The following is a 16,516-nucleotide window of genomic DNA, read 5'->3' on the forward strand; positions in this document are numbered from 1 at the left end:
CCAAAGGACAAGCCGGAATAGGTCTAGAGTTAGGATTCCTCTCTTCCTCTGGGGCTTTCTGCTTTTCTCTGGATTTTCTGAATGCCGCTTGAGTGCATCTGTTCACAGATGATATTACTTGAGCACTTACCCCGTGAAGAGCCCGGGATCAAGCGCTTCGAAGAGTACACTAGAGAGAGAAGACCCCAGCCCGTATGTCTCTGCCCCATCTGTCTTCCTTGCCGGCCATTTTCTTCCCCCACACTGCCATGCTGGAATCATCCCTGGAAGGGCACGGAGAAGGAAGAAAGGGAAAAGAGGGAGAGGAGATAAAATGAGGGGTGAGGGTTCACTTTGAATTTAAGGAAAACTGGTCTCTTATTTTAGGAGGCCTGTGAAGCCCTCCCATCCATGCCCTTGGGCAGATTTTCTTTTTCTTTTTTTTAATCTCAGCAGATGTACACGTGTTTTCACTCATGCACCGCATATCACATGCTTGGCTGCCCGGTTAGGCCTCAGTCGCTAACCTGAGAGCCAAATGCTTCCCACCCACCCCCGGCATGGGAGGGCTTAGCCACCTGCCTCTGATCTTGTCCCAGAACCTTGCAAAGCTCTGAAACAACTCCAGCATGCTAAGAGAGCTGGATCCAATTCTACCCAGCTGATCCCTTTCCTATGGGACAAATAAGGGGAAAAAAAAAAAAACCCTTAGCAGTTTTAGACAACAGCAACCAGTCCTCTGTTAACTTCATCCCCAAAGAAGTTGATCTATAATTATTAATGGCTTGGAGATGACAAATATTTGAGTACTCTCCTGGGGAGAGGTTTTGATTGGTTGGGTCTGCCTGAACTGCAGGCTTAGGGAGAGTCACCTCGTGCTCCCGTTGCAGTAGCTTGTAAATAGGAGAGAGAGATTTCGTCTGGTTTAGATCTGAGAGGGGCTGTGAGGTCAGAGAGCCGCCCCCCTCCAAGACCCCAAACCCCCATCAAGCAATTAGGAAGTCTTCGGGACATCCCGATGGAAAACCCGATTCCTCAAATGGTGGAAGCAGCCATAGAGGGGAACTCCTAGGGCGGGAGCCGACTGTGCAAACTCTTATTCTTCGAATCATCACCGGGGAAAAAAGATCATTTTTTTAAAAAAAGCCAAGTTGGATATTGTCATGAGCCCCGCCCGGGGACCGCTCCCCCATATTTTCATTTTTGCTATTGTTTTTGTCTGTCTCCCCCGATTATTCATTCATTTCATTCAATAGTATTTATTGAGCGCTTACCATGTGCAGAGCACTGTACTAAGCGCTTGGAATGTACAAATCGGCAACAGATAGAGACAGTCCCTGCCCATTGACGGGTTTATGGTCTAATCGGGGGAGACAGACAAAAACAAGCCCATCAATGGACAGGGATTGTCTCTATCTGTTGCCGAATTTTACATTCCAAGGGCTTAGTACAGTGCTCTGCACATAGTAAGCGCTCAATAAATACTACTGAATGAATTTTAAATAGTCTTTTATTTGATCGTTTTTAAAGCATCTACTTGAGAAACTTCTAGATTGTGAGGCCATTGTTGGGTAGGGATTGTCTCTTTTTGCTGCCGAATCGTACTTTCCAAGCGCTTAGTACAGTGCTCTGCACACAATAAGCGCTCAATAAATAAAATTGAATGAATTAATGAAACAGTGTGGCCTAGTGGAAAGAGCAGGCACCTGGGAGTCAGGGGATCTGGGTTCTATTGCCGGCTCGGCCACCGGTCTGCCGTGTGACCTTGGGCAAGTTATTTCACTTCCCTGGCCCTCAGTTTCCTCATCTATAAAATAGGAATTAAATCCTACTCCCTCCAACTTAGCCCTATGTGAGATAAGAACTGTGTTCAAACCACCTCAATCCTTAGAAAAGTGCCGGACACATAGTAAGTGCTTAACAAGTACTATTATTATTATTATACCATTTCAATTTTTAAAACATTACAACATAGAGATGATAGAAGGGGAATTATATCTCTTGGGGAATTCTAGTCACATAACTGCTTTAGGCAAATTTTCTAAATAGATCATAACGGGCCATCAAGTCTATATTTGACTTGATGACTTTTGACTTTATTGAAAAGCAATGTGGCCTAGTAGAAAGAGCCTGGGCCTGGGAGTCAGGGGATCTGAGTTCTAATCCCAGCTCTGCCACTTGTCTGCTGCGTGACTTTGGACAAGTCACTTCACTTCTCTGGGCCTCAGTTCCCTCGTCTATAAAATGGGATTAAGACTGTGAGCCCCATGTGGGACAGGGACTGTGTCCAACCTGATTGGTTTGTATCTACCCCGGTGCTTAGAACAGTTCCTGGCGCATAGTAAGCGCTTAACAATTACCATTTAAAAAAAACCCCACACACTACTCCATTTCTTTAACGGTAATGTACTGCAGCTCTTTTCTTAGTGTTACTAAGTGTTGGTTAATTTTTTTAGTTTGACAACATATGATGTTATTTCTTTCTATCCTCCTGCCTCCTCCATGCCCCTTTTAGATTGTGAACCCCCTTGGGCGAGGGGCAGTGAATTATTATCCTCTTGCCTGTTCTCAGCACTTAGAAAACACTCCACAATTGCGATAAATGATAATAGTAATAATAACCGTAATTAGGGACCCACTCTTAGGACTCTTCTAGCCCCAATTAATCTCTCTCAGCACCCTGAGGCACATCATTTTATCGAGCAACTCCAGTGCTTACAAACGGATATATACCCCTACTCGGCACCTGTGTGTATAGGTCTACTCAATTTATTCACTTTGACAACACTAGTTGTAAATATTTTCATGTCTATCTTCCCCATCGTAGTGGAAGCTCTGTGTCATTTCTTTATTTTGTGTTCCCCAAGGACTTAGTGTCACGTATGTACTGAGTAGGTGCTCAAAAAGTAGCACCACACTATTACCTTTACTGCTACTAACTACTACTCGCCCCATGAGAGACAAGGACATATCTAATTTTCGTCCGCTCAACTGTATTCGTCCGCTCAACTGTATATATTTTCATTACCCTATTTATTTTGTTAATGAGATAATAGTATTGGCATTTGTTAAGCGCTTACTATGTGCCGAGCACCGTTCTAAGCCCTGGGGTAGACAAAGGGGAATCAGGATGTCCCACGTGGGGCTCACAGTCTTAATCCCCATTTTACAGATGAGGTCACTGAGGCACAGAGAAGTTAAGTGACTTGCCCACAGTCACACAGCTGACAAGTGGCAGAGCTGGGATTCGAACTCATGACCTCTGACTCCAAAGCCCGGGCTCTTTCCACTGAGCCACTCTGCTTCTAGTGAGGGACTGAACTGGTAGAAAGAAGACCTAAGGGGGCAAAAGGTTTATTACACATTCAGAGATTCTGCCAGAAAGTATTCAAATTCAGATCTGCTGTCTATCTGTAGGTACGACAGGCAGAGCTTGATCATTAAGGCACTCATCATCACTCATCATCACTCTCCCTAACCACGCTCTTCTCCCATTACACCCCAGCTTGCCCTCTTAATAATACTCATAATAATAATAATGTTGGTCTTTATTAAGCACTTACTATGTGCCGAGCACTGTTCTAAGCGCTGGGGTAGATACAGGGTAATCAGGTTGTCCCAGATGAGGCTCACAGTCTTAATCCCCATTTTACAGATGAGGTAACTGAGGCACAGAGAAGTGAAGTGACTTGCCCACGGTCACACAGCTGACAAGTGGCCGAGCCGGGATTCGAACCCCTGACCTCTGACTCCCAAGCCCGTGCTCTTTCCACTGAGCCACGCCGCTTCTCGAATCATGATGGTATTTGTTAAGTGCTCACTATGTGCCAAGCACTGTTCTAAGCACTGGAGTAGATACAAGGTCATCGGGTTGTCCCACGTGGGGCTCACAGTCTTAATCCCCATTTTACAGGGGCAGAGAAGAGAAGTGACTCTCCTAAGGTCACAGAGCAGACAAGTGGAGGAGCCAGAATTAGAAGCCACGACCTTCTGAGTCCCAGACCCGTGCTCTATCCACTACACCATGCTGCTTCGACTGGGCCCTTGCACTTGAATGTGCTCCCTTTTTTCACCCATCCCTCAGCCCCACAGCACTGATACACGTATCCACAAGTTATTTACTTACATTAACGTCTGTCTCCCGCTCTAGACTGTAAGCTCACTGAGGGCAGGGAACGTGTCTACCAACTCTGCTTTATTGTACTCTCCCAAGTGCTCGGGACAGTGCTCTGCACACAGGGAGATCTCAGTAAATAGGAATGATTGAGTGAAGGGTCACCGGTCCCCTCTGTAGGCAAGGGAGCAACAAGGAGAGTTCCCTGGGCACTACAAAAATTGGGTCTGGTGAGGAGAAAAGCGGAGATTAAAGGTTGGAACTTCCAGAGACTCCCCACTGAGTAAGTGGCAACATTAGAGAAGCAGCATGGCTCAAGAGAAGCAGCGTGGCTCAGTGGAAAGAGCACGGCCTTTGGAGTCAGAGGTCATGGGTTCGAATCCCGGCTCGGCCACTTGTCAGCTGTGTGACTGTGGGCAAGTCACTTCACTTCTCGGTGCCTCAGTTCCCTCATCTGTAAAATGGGGATTAACTGTGAGTCTCACGTGGGACGACCTGTTTACCTTGTATCTACCCCAGCGCTTAGAACAGTGCTCTGCGGAGAGTAAGCGCTTAACAAATACCAACATTATTAATATCACTCAATCTATCAATCAATAAATTCGCTGAGTGCTTACTGTGTGCCGAGCATTGTACTGAGCACGTGGAAGAATACAATAAAGAAGAGTCGGTAGGCAGGTTCCCTGCCCACCACAAGTCTACAGTCGAGAAGCAGCACGAGGTAGTGGATAGACTACGGCCCTGGGAGACAGCAGGTGGTGTGTTCTAATCCCGGGTCTGCCACCTGTCTGCTGTGTGACCTTAGGCAAGTCACTCCACTTCTCTGAGCCTCAGTTACCTCATCTGGAAAATGGGGTATTAAGACTGAGAGCCCCATGTGGGAGAGGGACTGAGTCCAACCTAATTAGCTTGTATCTGCCCCGGTGGGGATTAAGACCGTGATTCCCATGTGGGATATGGATCGTGTCCAACTTGCTTATCTCGTATCTACCCCAGCGTTTAGTACAGTGTCCGGTACAAAGTAAGCGCTCAACAAATACCATTAAAAAATAATAATGCTCAGGATTTTAACCGTTCATCTTCCGCATTACCATGACACTCTACACGTATCGGATAAGGATACAAGTGTCCGAGTCCAATGCAAGTTGAATATTATATTTCCTGGGGGCTGGGATTGTAGGCTCTGGGAGCCAGAAACTACCATAATAAGTTAATAAGAGCCAGCAGATTTCAGCGAGCGGTAGCTGATACAAACTAGGAGGATTCTGTTTGTGCAACAAAGCCGTCTTTCTATAGGGTAGAGAACACACGCTTCATTGATGTGGTTCAGCCATTGCAATTAGGATACAGCACGGGACCAGAGCAGATAGAGGGGAAAACAGGCAGCCTGCTGAATGAGGAAGAAAATTTAAAATGGTGCAAAATATCTGAGGGGGAAATTGTGAACCAGCGAATGAGGAATGACCTCAGTACCGTCCAGGGGCACTAAAGGGATTTTTTTACTTTCAGATATAATCAATACAGCAGGAAATGGGTGCATAACAAAACACCGAGTCACAGTAGTAAAAGCTCCAGCTAGGGGGAAGAAATTTCAGATGTCCCATTTGCTGCTATTAATGCAACAAAGATGGGAAGAAATCAGAGAAGCAGCATGTGGCCTTGTGGATAGAGCACGGGCCTGGCAGTCAGAAGGATCTAGGTTCTAATCCCCACTCTGGTACTTGTCCTCTGGGTGACCTTGTACAAGTCACTTCACTTCTCTGAGCCTCAGTTCCCTCCTCTATAAAGTGGGGATTAAGACTGTGAGCCTCAGTTGGGACATGGACTGTGTCCATTTTGACTAGCTTGTATTTATCCCAGCACTTAGGACTGAAGGAGTTTAACAAATACCATGAACAAAACCAAAAAAAAACTAGAAGAAAGTGAATTTGGTCCCAAGTGGTTAACCACAAAGTTCTTTTCAACTTTCCCGTAAAGGTCGGTATTTACCCTATTGTGGAGTGTTACGTTGGGGTGTGTTACCATCCACTTTGAAGCACTTTCCCAAGAAACCCAACTCCAAGATCACCCGGTTCCCAGTGCAGCGTGACTTAGTGGAAAGAGCCCGAGCTTGGGAGTCAGAGGTCGTGGGTTCTAATCCCGGCTCCGCCACTTGTCAGCTGTGTGACTTTCGGCACTATGTGCCAAGCCCTGTTCTAAGCACTGGACTAGGTACAAGGTAATCGGGTTGTCCCACGTGGGGCTAGCAGTCTTAATCCCCATTTTACAGATGAGGTAACTGAGGCACAGAGAGGTGAAGTGACTTGCCCAAAGTCATACAGTTAATAAGTGGCAGAGTCAGGATTAGAACCCACGACCTCTGACTCTCAAGACCATGCTCTTTCTACTTTATCTTGAATCTACCCCAGGGTTTAGTACAGTGAGTGACACATAGTAGGCGTTTAACGACATCACGGTTATTATTACTTTGATCGGAGGGGACTCTATTGTCAACACATAGGAAGTAGTCTAACTGAGGATAATCGGGGGACAAAACTGTGGCAAAAAATACGGAAGGATCAGGGGTAAAGTTCGCGACACTGAGCCGACGACGGTCGACATAGAACACGCACTGACTCTCCTAAAGTCTATTTCTCGATTTTTGAAAAAAGTGAGGAAAAGTTGCTTTTCTGTGGCAAGAAACTGTGTGAGGCCTTGAAAAGGGAAAGGTAACAGTTAATGGAGAGGTTTAAAAAAGCCAGACAGGTTCAGCGATAGTTTTTTTTGCCAGTTTTGCCAAGGGTGGGTTGACAAACCATTCCATCCTTGACATCGAAGGGGGCTGGCTCAGTGGCAATCATCCCGCAGAAAATCATTGAAAATACATTTTAGTGACAACGGGGAACCACTGAAGGAACACATATTCGCCCATGAGATTTTAAAGGAGAGCACTCCAGTGAACTGGAGGGCATTTCTCAAGCATCTGGATTCTTCAGAAAACAGTGAAAGGGTAATCCGGCTTAACGACAGTAGTTTCTTATGCGGAGGTAGAAAAGGATATTTTCTTGCTTTGGACTCAAGTATTCTAAAATAACGGTGGTATTTGCTAAGCGCTTACTTATGTGCCAAGTACTGTACTAAGCGCTGGGATCGATACAAAATAATTAGGTCCCACGTGGGGCTCACAGTTTAAGAGGGAATGGGTATTGAATCCCCATTTTGCAGATGAGGGAACTGAGGCTCAGAGAGGTTAAGTGACTTGCCCTAGGTCAGGTAACAGGTAAGTGGTGGAGCCAGGATTAAAACCCAAGTCCTCCCAGGTCCGGGCTCTTTCCACTGGGCTATGTTGCTTCCCTAAAAGGAGAAATCACTTGGAAACTAAAAAACTTAAAAAGAAAAGCTGGACTTTCTTCTTCAGTCTGAGAATAAAGGGTAACAGGAAAGCAAAGACTTAATTTTTGTCCTTTTATGGCATTTGTTAAGCACTTCCTACGTACCAGCCACTGTACTAAGCACTGGAGTAGATACAAGTAAATCAGGTTGGACACAGTCCATGTCCTCACGGTCTTGATCCCCATTTGATAGCTGAGGTAACTGAGGCACGGAGAAGCGAAATGACTTGCCCAAGGTCACACAGCAGACAAGTGGCGGAGCAGGGATTAGAACCCAGGTCCTTCTGAGTCCCAGGCCCGTGCTCTATCCAATAGGCCACACTCCTTCTTAGCCCATCATCTGCTGTTTCCATCAGTTTAGCCAGAGTGATAGATACAAAGATTTATCAGCTTAAAAAATGGGTTTTTACAGCCAACAGCCTTCCTTTCTACCCTAGTTCACATCAGACCAATGAAGCCGCTGTTGGCAATGAGCATCTGAACTTGAAAAAATACCATCAGAGCTGTGGGTTGGAGTTTCAGTTTTTACCACAGCTTTTATTTGCCTACAGGCTGATTTATTTTAGGCCCCAGACTGTTTCTTTCAGTTTACCTAGTCTACAGTCTGTTAGTATAAATGCTCACTTCGGGTGGATTATTCTGCTAAATGCTGGGGAAATAATAATAATAATAATAATAATGTTGGTATTTGTTAAGCGCTTACTATGTGCAGAGCACTGTTCTAAGCGCTGGGGGAGATACAGGGTGATCAGGTTGTCCCACGTGAGGCTCACCGTTAATCCCCATTTTACAGATGAGGGAACTGAGGCACAGAGAGAAAGGTAACGATCGATCAGCGGTACTGCACATTTACTGTGTGCAGGGTACTGTCTAAACGCTTGGAACAGTATAATACAATAGAGTTGGTAACCATCATCCCTATCCACAAGCACTTAGTACAGTGCTCTGCATATGGTAAGCACTTAATAAATACCACTGACTGATTGAAGGAGTTTGCAGAAAATCAGCGTGACCTAGTGACTCCTAGTGACCTGGGAATCAGAGGGCCTGGACCCTAGTTCCGGCTCCGCCATCTGCTGCTATGTGACCTCGGGCAAGTCACTTAACTTCTCTGTGCCTGAGTTTCCTCATCTGATTAACTCCTACTTCCTCCTGCTTAGACCGTGAGCCTCTGAGGGACCCGATAATCCTGTGTCTGCTCCAGCGCTTGGTACAGTGCTTGGCATAGAGTAAGCACTTAAATACCACTATAATTATTACTTTTAATTATTAACGAAGCCTCCAATCTAGTGGGGCATTACTTCAGGCTGGGTCCTTGGCCCCCAGGGAGCTCTAAAGAGGGAGGAACTGAGAACCTAAGTAGTTTTGTTCAGTGGAAAGAGCACGGGCCTGGGAGTCAGAGCACCTGGGTTCTAATCCCGACTCCACCACTTGCCTGTTGCGTTATCTCAGGCAAGTCATTTCTCCGGGCCTTCCTTTCCTCATCTGTAAAGTGGGGATTCAATACCCGTCCTCTCTCCTACTTGGGCTGCGACCTGTCTGATCAACCCATCAGTTGTATTTCTTGAGCGCTTACTGTGGTACAGAGTAAGCACTAAGCGCTTGGGAAGGTACATTATAACAAAATTGGTAGACACGTTCCCTGCTCACAAGGAGCTTACATTCTAGCGGGACAACGAGGGATTACGACTACTAATTGGTCAGTCAATCGTGTTTATCGAGCGCTTACTGTGTGCAGAGCACTGTACTAACCGCGTGAGAGGATACGATACAACAATAAACGGACATATTCCCTGCCCACAACGAGTTTACAGTCTAGAGGGGGAGACAGATGTTACTAGAAATAAATAAATGACGTATGAACATAAGTGCGGTGGGGCTGGGGGTTGGGGGAATGAATGAAGGGAGTGGGAGAAGGGGAAAGGAGGGTTTGGCCACGATCCCCTAATAGAAGAAAGATGGGGTGTGCAGTGTGAAAGCGGGGAGAATTCAGGCAGGAGTGAGGATGTGAGCAAGAGGTCGGTGGTTAGAGGTGTGAGAAGAAAGTACCGCTGCCTCTCACAGAGCTGTTTCTGCAGAGTCTATTCATTCCTTCATTCGATCGTATTTATGAAGTGCTTACTGTGTGCAGAGCGCTGTATTAAGCGCTTAGAAAGTACAATTCAGCAATAGAGACAATCCCTGCCCACACCAGCTACAGTCTAGAAGTGGGGAGGCAGACAACAAAACAAGTGAACAGGCATCAAGTAAACAGGGATCAGTATAAATAAATAGAATTATAGAAATATACATAGATACGTAAGTGCTGTGGGGCATTGGAGGGGGGAGGGCAAAGGGAACGAGTCGAGGCGACGAGGAAGGGAAGGGGAGCTGAGGAAAAGGAGGGCTTAGTCTGGGAAGGCCTCTTGGAGGAGGTGAGCCTTCGATAGGGCTTTGAAGTGGGGGAACAGTGCTTCGGGACATCAGGTGGGGAATCTGCCTTTTAAATGTCTGCGCTTGATAGGCGATTTTCTAATTATTTCCAAAAGTAGGTCACGGGGACACGGCCCGAAAGATGGGAAGATTCTCCAGGGGCTTTGGCTGGGTTTTATGAAATCTCCTTTGGAACAGAGTGTACCTTTTCCCCAGAAAGCAAAGTGCCTTTGAAGAAGATTAGAGACATCTCTTTTTCTCTGGCTCCTGACTTTCCTGGTCTAAAGCCAGATCCATAAGATTCCCCGGGCTACTCTAGTCAAAGCGAACTTAATGGGATCTTGAGTGATATCATTTAGGAATCGGTGGGCCGGAAGTGGTTTAGAGAGAGGTTTGGGAAATTCTTCAGAGATCTGGGAGGGTTGGTATCTTCCTGTGAGTTTGCCTGCTCCTAACTAGAGCCAGGCCCCTCCCGCGCTAGCCGGCTTGGTCGCCTGGAGGGAACACAGGACCCGGAGTCAGGAGAATGCGGTTCTAACTCCAGTTCCCCCACTCGCCTGCTGTGTGACCTTGGGCGAGCCATTTAACATCTGGGGGCGGCAGTTTTCTCATCTCTAAAATGAGGACTTCATCAATCACTGGTATTTACTGAGGGCTTATTATGTGCCAAGCATTGTTCCAACGATAAGAATAATAATGATGTTGGTATTTGTTAAGCGCTTACTATGTGCAGAGCACTGTTCTAAGCAATGGGGTAGATACAGGGTCATCAGGTTGTCCCATGGGAGGCCCACAGTTAATCTCCATTTTACAGATGAGGGAACTGAGGCACAGAGAAGTTAAGGGACTTGCCCACAGTCACACAGCTGACAAGTGGCAGAGCCGGAATTCGAACCCATGACCCCTGACTCCCAAGCCCAGGCTCTTTCCATTAAGCCACACAGCGCTTGAACACCTGTTCTCCTTTCCCCTTGCACTGTGAGGCCTGTATGCAACATGGACTGTGTTTGATCTGCTTGATTATACCCTAATATTTGGCACATAATTAGCTCTTAACACATATCATCACGATAGAAGCAGCATGGCTCAGTGGAAAGAGCCCGGGACTGGAAGTCAGAGGTCGTGGGTTCTAATCCCAGATCCGCCACCTGTCAGCTGTGTGACTTTGGGCAAGTCACTTCACTACTCTGGGCCTCAGTGACCTCATCTGTAAAATGGGGATGAAGACTGGGAAAACGTGATTACCTTGTATCTATCCCAGGCTCAGAACAGTGCTTGGCACATAGTAAGTGCTTAACAAATACCATTATTATTATTACTAACCCTCTAGATTGTAAGAGCCTTATGGGCAAGGTACATATCTGCCAGCTCTGTCGCTTGGTACACTCCGGAGCTCCGCACACAGTAAATTCTCAATAAATACCACCGATCGATCGAGGCTGTATTTCTGCTCCAACTCTATTACTAGACTGGAAAGTTCTCACTAGACGAGAAGCAGCGTGGCTTAATGGAAAGAGCCTGGGCTTGGGAGTCAGAGGTCACGAGTTTGAACCCCAGCTCTGCCACTTGTCAGCTGTGTGACTGTGGGCAAGTCACTTAACATCTCTGTGCCTCAGTTACCTCATCTGTAAAATGAGGACTATGACTGTGAGCCTCACGTGGGACAACCTGATAACCCTGTATCTGCCCCAGCACTTAGAACAGTGCTCTGCAAGTAGTAAGCGCTTAACCAATACCAACATTATTATTATTATTATTATAAGCTTCTTGAGGGCAGGGATCGTGTTTGCTATCTTCCTTGGACTCTCCCAAGCGCGTAGTACAGTGTTCTGAGTACGGTGTTCGGCACACAGTAAGCACTCAATAAATACCACTGGTCGGTTGATTTGACTGGTTGATTGATTCGCTAGATTGTAAAACCCTGAGGGCAGGGGTCATGTTTTCTACCTTTCTTGGAATCTCCCAAGCACAGAGTTCAGTGTTCCGAGTAGTTTTCTGCACACAATAAGCCCTCAGTAAATACCACTGGTCGGTTGACTGATTAGCTAGATTGTAAAACCCTTGATGGCGGGGATCATGTTCACTACCCCTCTTTGACTCTCCCAAGCACAGAGTACAGTATTCTGAGAACAGCGTTTCTGCACCCGGTAAGCGCTCAGTAAATAGCAGTAGTTGGTTGATTGCCTCTAGACTTTAAACTCGTTGTGGGCAGTGAATGCATCTGTTATATTGTTATATGGTACTCTCCCAAGCGCTTAGTACAGTGCTCTGCACATAGTAAGCGTTCAATAAATTTGATTGACTGACTGATTAGCTGGATTGTAAAACCCTTGAGGGTAAGGATCATGTTTACTACCTTTCCCGGACACCCCCAGGCACACTGTACACTGTTCTGAGTACGAGTTCTGCACACAGTGAGAGCAGTGTGGCTCAGTGGAAGGAGCCCGGGCTTGGGAATCAGAGGTCATGGATTCTAATCCCAGCTCCGCCACTTGCCAGCTGTGTGACTTTGGGCAAATCACTTCACTTCCCTGGGCCTCAGTTTCCTCATCTGTAAAATGGGGATTCAGACTGTGAGCTCCAATTAGGACAGGAACTCTGTCCAGCAGCCTGGCTTAATGGAAAGAGCACAGGCTTGGGAGTCAGAGGTCATGGGTTCGAATCCCAGCTCCACCACTTGTCAGCTGTGTGACTGTGGGCAAGTCGCTTAGCTTCTCTGTGCCTCAGTTACCTCATCTGTAAAATGGGGACTATGACTGTGAGCCCCACATGAAACAACCTGCTTACCTTGTATCTACCCCAGCGCTTCGAACAGTGCTTGGCACGTAATAAGTGCTTAACAAATACCATTATTATCATTATCATTATTATGATTTCTACTAACTACTGTTCTTTCCCAAGTATATAGTACAGTAGTCTGCCCAGAGTCAGTACTCAAAAAACACTCTTGACTGATGGATCTCCACCTTGCGATCTCCACAAGCCAAGAGTGTCTCCTAGCTCTGGGTGGCCCTCCCACTTGGAGGCTAATAATAATAATGATGATAAAAATTATTGTAATATAGTGTATATTAATATTAAATATATAACGAATACCATGATAGTAATAATAATATATATAATAATGCAATATACATAGTAAGCCCTTGAAGAGTACCATGATAATAATAATATAAAATATATAATAATATAATATACATAGTAAGCCTTGAAGAGTACCATGATAGTAATAATAATAATATATAATATATAATTATAATATTATTATAATAATAATGCTGGTGTTTGTTAAGCGCTTACTATGTGCAGAGCACTGTTCTAAGCGCTGAGGTAGATACAGGGTAATCAAGTTGTCCCACGTGAGGCTCACAGTTAATCCCCATTTTACAGATGAGGGAACTTAGGCCCAGAGAAGTTAAGTGACTTGCCCGCAGTCACACAGCTGACAAGTGGCGGAGCTGGAATTCGAACCCATGACCTCTGGGCTTACTATGTGCCAAGCACTGTTCTAAATGCTGGGATAGATACAAGTTACTCAGGATGGACACAGTCCCTGTCCCACATGGGGCTCACACTCTTATCCCCACTTTACAGATGAGGTAACCGAGGCCCAGAGAAACGAAGTGCCTTGTCCAAGGTCACACAGCAGACAAGTGGCGGAGCCGGGATTAGAATCTAATTGGAACTGAGGGCGTGAGCGAGAGGTTGGCGGTGAGAGAATGAGAAGGAGGTACAGTGAAATAGGTTGGCCTGAGAGGAGCGAAGAGTGTGAGCTGGGGTATAGTGGGCGAGGAGCAGAGATAAATAGGAGGAAAGGGGTACGTGAGTCATTAGGAGGAGTTTCTTCTCCAGGGAGGGTTGCATGCATGTGTGTAAGGAGACTGAAAACTGCAGAGGATTTTCATTTCAGGAAGTGTGCGGGATGAGAAATGAGAAGTATAATAATAATAATCATGGTATTCATTAAGCGCTTATGTGCCAAGCACTGTACTAAGCGCTGGGGTGGGTACGAGCCAATCAGGTTGGACACAGTCTCTGTCCCATGTGGGGCTCACAGTCTCAATTCCCATTGTACAGATAAGGTAACTGAGACACGGAGAAGTGAAGTAACTTGCCCAAGGTCACACAACAGAGTTGCGAGACAGACGGAGCCAGGATTCCAAATGACCTCTAGGGAGGTGCTATTGCTGGAGGGGATGTGAGAGGGCCCATTCTGGTCAGCCAGGGTAACAGTGAAGATTACAGGTATTGTTTGTTTTACAGTATTTTCTTTTGAGGGGGGTATTTATGGTATTTGTTTAGCATTTACTATGCTCCAGGCACTGCACTGAGTGCTGGGGTAGATACAAGATAATCTCCATTTGACAGATGAGGTAACTGAGGCAAAGAGAAGTGACTCGTCTGAGGTCACACAACAGACAAGTGGAGGCGTAGGGATTAGAACCCAGATCCTTGTGACTCCCAGGCCTGTGCTCTAACTACTAGGATAAAGTTGCTTCTCGATTCTTCCCCATCACTTTCCGTCGAGATAGACGCGTGTTGTCGGAAGACCGCTGCCTAATTCCCCAACATCGATTTCGCCAAGATCGATTGTGAAAACCTGTGCTCTGGAAATGTCCTGAAATTTATGAAACCCAGTGTGCCACCCCCCAGCACTAAGCACTGGATATGAGAAAATCGTTTCATTCCCACAATCCAGTTGAGGAAGAAAGACATCCTAGATGTAGCATGAGCATAATTTGAACCACAAAACAAAGGTGCAGTAATCAAAAATTCTTCAAAGCATGAAAATTTCAAACGCTGTGGAGGGACAGCCCTCAGCTCCCTCCCAGCTCCAGGCAAATGGACTTAGGTTATAGTCTGATGATAGTGATGATGATTGATGCCTGTCTACTTGTTTCGCTTTGTTGTCTGTCTCCCCCTTCTAGACTGCGATTCCGTTGTTGGGTAGGGATTGTCTCTATTTATTTCCAAACTGTACTTTCCAAGAGCTTAGTACAGTGCTCTGCACACAGTAAGCGGTCAATAAATACGATGGAATGAATGAATGAATGGAAATTGTTAAGCACTTATTCATTCGATTATTCAATCGTATTGATTGAGCACTTAGTGTGCAGAGCACGATACCACAATAAACAGACACATTCCGTGCCCACAGCGAGCACTGGGGCAGATAAAAGATAATCAGACTGGACGCAGCCCCTGACCTGCATAGGTCCCCGGGTCTAAGGGAGAGGGACACTGAATCCCCATTTTTTTCGGTCTTATTCCGTCTAGTCATCTCTGATCCAAAGCGATCCAAAGCAGCATGGCTCAGTGGAAAGAGCACGGGCTTTGGAGTCAGGGCTCATGAGTTCGAATCCCAGCTCTGCCACTTGTCGGCTGTGTGACTGTGGGCAAGTCACTTAACTTCTCCGTGCCTCAGTTCCCTCATCTGTAAAATGGGGATTAAGACTGTGAGCCCCACGTGGGACAACCTGATTCCCCTATGTCTACCCCAGCGCTTAGAACAGTGCTTGGCACATAGTAAGCGCTTAACAAATACCAACATTATTATTATTATTATTATTACCATGGACGCATCTCTCCCAGAACGCCCCGCTCTCCATCTGCAATCATTCTGGTAGTGGATCCATAGTTTTCTTGGTCAAAATCCAAAAATGTTTTACCGTTGCCTCCTTCCAACCAGTAAACTCCCTTTTCCAAGCAGTAAACTCCCTCCTTTCCCTCTCCCCCTCCCCCTCTCCCATCCCACCCCCTAAGCACTGTACTCGTCGGCTCAACTGAATATATCTTAATCACCCTATTTATTTTGTTTAATGAGATTTACATCACCCTGATTCTATTTATTTGCCATTGTTTTTATGAGATGTTCTTCCCCTTGACTCTATTTATTGCCATTGTTCTTGTCTGCCTATCTCCTCCAATTAGACTGTAAACCGGTTAAAGGGCAGGGACTCTATCTGTTGCTGATTTGTACATTCCAAGCGCTTAGTACAGTGCTCTGCATATAGTAAGCGCTCAATAAATACTATTGAATGAATGAATGAATGAATAAACTCAAGTCTCCGCCCTTGACTCTCTCTCATGCCGCTGCTGCCCAGCATGGGTGAGTGTTGACCCGTAGCAGATTGCCTTCCCCTCGCTAGCCACTGGCCAAGCTAGGAATGGAACGGGCAGGCCTCTGCTTGACTCTCCCTCCCGTAGTCGAGACTGGTAGAGGACTGGAAACTCTCCGGATGCGATCCTGAGAGGCGTGTATCCCCATTTTACAAGATTGGTTCATTCAACTGTATTTATTGAGCGCTCACTGTACAAGATGAGAAACCCAAAACACAGAGAGGTTAAGTGACTTGCCCAAAGCCACACAGCAGGCCGGTGGCAGAGCCGAGATTAGAACCTAGGTCATCTGATTCCCAGTACCGCAACCTTCCCGTTGTATTAGAATTCAGGAAGGCTGCCTTCACTCCGGTGGTATCAGGCGGGAAGAGGGAGGTGGATCTGATGCTCAGGAGACCGAGGACTCTCTTGGTTGCCACCCAGTCTGATCCTGCCTGCAGCCGTCAGCGTGGACTAGAGGCGAGAGACCAGACTTGGGAGTCCGAGGTCATGGGTTCTAATCCTGGCTCCACTTGTCTGC

General features: G+C 46.3%; 1 non-coding gene across 1 annotated transcript; it reads right to left on the reverse strand.

The window, feature by feature from the left end:
• Positions 1-15,995: 15,995 nt before the first annotated feature.
• Positions 15,996-16,133, reverse strand: LOC114817643. The gene has a single exon (XR_003765500.1). It is a non-coding gene; the product is annotated as a small nucleolar RNA SNORA7 (small nucleolar RNA).
• Between the last annotated feature and the right edge of the window lie 383 nt (positions 16,134-16,516).

Source organism: Ornithorhynchus anatinus, chromosome 1, assembly GCF_004115215.2.
Source record: "Ornithorhynchus anatinus isolate Pmale09 chromosome 1, mOrnAna1.pri.v4, whole genome shotgun sequence".
Taxonomy (NCBI): Eukaryota; Metazoa; Chordata; class Mammalia; order Monotremata; family Ornithorhynchidae; genus Ornithorhynchus; species Ornithorhynchus anatinus.